Genomic DNA, 3764 nt, shown 5'->3' with positions numbered 1-3764 from the left:
TAACAACTGATTTATAACTAAAATAAAAAACCATGCGTCTCTATGATGAGACTAAGAGGTTTTCAAGTCGTATTGATCACAATGAAAGGTTCTGTGTAGAGTCAGACTGCAATACATATTTTGGTTTACAGTCCAGACTGTCTCTAATTGTTTCCTTAATTCAATACAAGCTAAAAGAAACAAATGAAAGCCAGTTGTTTTATTAGTCTTACAGGAAGTTGTGATAAACACTCAATAACTACCTGCATACGTTTCCAAGATCTTTACCTGTGAAATTTGATGCTTGCATCAGGTGACAGAGTGTCTGCTTGTTGTTTTGCAGTATAAAGGCTGTCTGAGCCAACACAGCAGCTAGAAAGGGTTCAGCAGAACACAGACCTTTAAAATATCGATCCAGCTCAAAATCGCTGCTATAATTATGAACCTAAATCATTTCCACGTATAGCAAGAAAACGGCCCACGAACAACTGCACAAGCTTGTCAAAGCAGAGTAAAATTTAAGAATACAGCGGGCGTAACTCCAAATTATTTAAGGAATATTAGTGAATTTTTTTAGAAGACCGTATATGAAATATTCAAAAGGAAATACAGCTTCAATAGCTGGCTGCGATGCTAACTGACACGCTATTAGCCATAGGATTAGCAAAGCATCCAATCCAGGAGTGTCGTTTACTTTCGTTGGTGCTGAATGGCTGAACAAAAAAAGTACAGAAATGGAAGACTGTAGGCGTTAGCTCCCACTGTAGATCCAAGATGGCTTCCACTGTGTTCATTAATGCAGTATATTCTGTGTTTGGACGATTAATATATGGAGTTCTAAGTGTTTTTGGAGAGGATCCCAAGTTTATGAGCTATTCACAGTTCACACCCCACTGTCAAGTTTCATAACTTCCTGTAGCCACTAACATTAGCATTAGCATTAACTCGTAGGTAAACGGAAACCAGCGGGGATGCCATATTTTCAGGAGTTTCTGTCTCCTGCCTGTTCTGTTGTTGATTTTAAACTGTTGTGTATGCAGTCCATGTTTCTATCTGTTTATATGTATTGTATGTGCATTTATTGACCGTTTGGGCAGCAGCTACTATGCAGTACACACCCTCAAGTCCATGACAAGTGGAATCCTTTCTAAAGTCATAACGAAAGAAGAATAAAGATAAAAAAAGATACACAAGTTAGAAAGCTTCAAAGTGCAAACCAGAACCCTTCTTGCAGGAAAATACAATAGATATTATCAGTGGAGTAAAATGAAAGTGCACAAATCCTATCATTGCTTGTAGTTCAACACAAGTAAATAAAATCTTTTTCCATGCTGCTGTTATTTGAAAACATACATCCAAGTCAGGAGAAATCATGTTACATCAAAAACACTTTGTCGACTGGCAGCTCAGAATATATTACATCTGGTTGCTTCTTCCTCTTTGCCAGAGGCAGAAGGGCTTCTGTCGGTGTAAAAGGATTCGTATTTCAGCCCTCCAGACTGCTGCAACAAAAGTAATGATATCAGACTCGGTCGAACCACTGAAGGCATTCACGACGCCGTTATAGTGAGCTGTTTCGTGAGTCAAGTAGGTGTCAAGAGGAAAAGGTTCTTGAAGAAGCATGCTTGGTTTTAATAGAGTGAAAGTTGCTTTTCCAGGCAGTAGTTTCATTGTTCTACTCTACATTTCCACTGTTTTATATTTATAATTTGTTTAGAATACAGTTTTGGTATTAAGAATCACACATTTTAAAACCTTCATGTGAGATCACGTGTATCGTTTCAAAATGTTTGTGCTTTGGGGAAACTTTGCTACACACTTTATACATCAATTTGCTGTGACACACGGAAATCTCCAGAGCAGAGACATCCATTCCGCGGTGCCATTTGAGGAACGATGGGAACAAAGACGAGAGTTTTTGTAGCAACGGCGAAAATCAAATTGGGCTCCCACTGTGTCTGACTACCGACCGGGACTGCGGGGAAAAAAGATTAAAAAGCTGATCTGAGTAACAAGTAGAGTGCTGAAGACTTTTCGTCTTCTACCTAAGACTCACTTCCCTTTCCTCTGGCCACCTATCCACTTGTCTGTTCGTACTCCCACGCAATCATGAGGAGGCGCCGTTCCCTGGCAACCTTTGGGGCAGGAGGTGGGATGGCGACGTAGAGTATGGAGTCAGGGAGGATTCAGGGTTACTGTATTCAAGAAATACAGAAGTATTCAGCCCCCTTTTCTCTTCTTGTCTTCAGAAGTTGCCTGATGTTTGCTAATTGGTAATCACAGTCCACCTGTGTGTAATCTAATCTCTCTATCAATCCGGCTGCTCTGTGTCAGCCTCAGAGGTTTGTTAAGAGGATATTGGCATCATGAAGTCCAAGAAACACGCCAGACAGGTTAGAGAGAAAGTTGTGGAGAAGTTTAAAGTGGGATTAGGCTGTAAATAGATTCCTCAAGCTTTGAACGTCTCGCAGAGCTCTGTTCAATCCATCAATGGAAAGAGTATGGCCCAAAGTACTTTGTAATGTGTGCTTACTTTCACCATACAAGTGTGTACTGTCACACTTCTAATGACTTCACATTTAAGTAATACTGGGAGATCAATAAACACTTCAATTCGTCACTCCTGCTCTCCTCAATTTACTCGACTGAAGCAGAAATTGGCTCAACGGGAGCATTCTGCAGCTCTCAATAAAGCGCTCTGTTTTACCGAATCCCTGGGTTATTGAGAGCTGTGGAGCCATGTGCGTGGAAGTACAGCAGAGGCCCAAAAAGAAGCAAAACAGATGGGAGACGAAGAAAAGACGGCCGAGAACAAGCCGGCGAGTGATTGCGTACAGGCAAACGCAGATGACTCTCACGCTGGGGAAATGAGTCTGCCTGAGAAGGAGGGGAAAAAAAAGTCGATCTCGTTGCTGATAGTCACGTTAGTGCGAGTGTGAAAGTGCGAGATTGCACTGTTTTAATGCAGTTCAAGTTCTGTTCACAAGTGCTATTTCCATCTTCTCATCCCTCCAGAGGCTCCGTTCCTGAAGGACCCCCAGATGTAGACTATGCATATCTTGACAACTGTGTTACTGTGCCAGTGCTTTTTATAGGCTCTCACCTCGACTGGCTGCCAGATTGACGTCTTCTTCTCGTGACATTGTGAGAAAAAAACCCAAAAAATAAACGAAGGCTTTGATTGGCCTGTGAGCTCTGGAGTGCCATGAAGCGGCTTTTGAGCTACAAAAAGTCACAGGCAGTCACAGAGGACTGGAACCATGATTTAGCATCTGGAGTGTAAATGAAATGCAAAAGGAAAAGAAAAAAAAAAAGCCTGAAGGATTGTAAGTTGTGAATATCTGCATGGAGATCAGCAGAGGAGCACACACACTCATACACACTCATATACACACGTTTAGATTCAGGTGTTTGTCAGATACACACTCAGCTGGGCTGCAGTTGGCATGAAATAAATCTTGTACCGTGTACTTTCTAATGATGTTCTGTTATATGCATGTGTTCGTTGTTGCAGTGTTTCGGTTTTGTTTTCTCTCTTTCTGCAGGTTTAGAGGCAGACATCTAAACCTTTTCCCTACCTTTCTCTGTTTTTTTTCCCTTTCTTCTTCATCTATACACATAATTTATATTTGAAGCAAACCCAAAGAAATTTCTGTGTAACATTTCTGTGGATATCAAGTGGAGCTTAAAGGTGAAAGTCGTGATACTCCACTTGTGAAAGTAAACATGTTGAGCCTCACCTTGATACTCGGACAACATTTGGGAGTGCCACACCACCAAACGGG

At 41.3% G+C, this 3764-nt stretch overlaps 1 long non-coding RNA gene across 1 annotated transcript; it reads left to right on the top strand.

Annotated features, from left to right (window-relative positions):
• Positions 1–659: 659 nt before the first annotated feature.
• On the top strand, positions 660–3280 carry LOC106936198 (uncharacterized). The gene is made up of 2 exons (XR_001422075.1): positions 660–1545; positions 2995–3280. It is a non-coding gene; the product is annotated as an uncharacterized LOC106936198 (long non-coding RNA).
• Positions 3281–3764: the final 484 nt, after the last annotated feature.

The sequence above is a fragment of the Poecilia latipinna genome, unplaced genomic scaffold, assembly GCF_001443285.1.
Source record: "Poecilia latipinna isolate Pla-1442-1.1 unplaced genomic scaffold, P_latipinna-1.0 Scaffold2096, whole genome shotgun sequence".
NCBI lineage: Eukaryota > Metazoa > Chordata > Actinopteri > Cyprinodontiformes > Poeciliidae > Poecilia > Poecilia latipinna.
The sequence above is the reverse complement of the archived record's forward strand: the minus strand, read 5'-3'. Positions and strand labels throughout refer to the sequence as shown.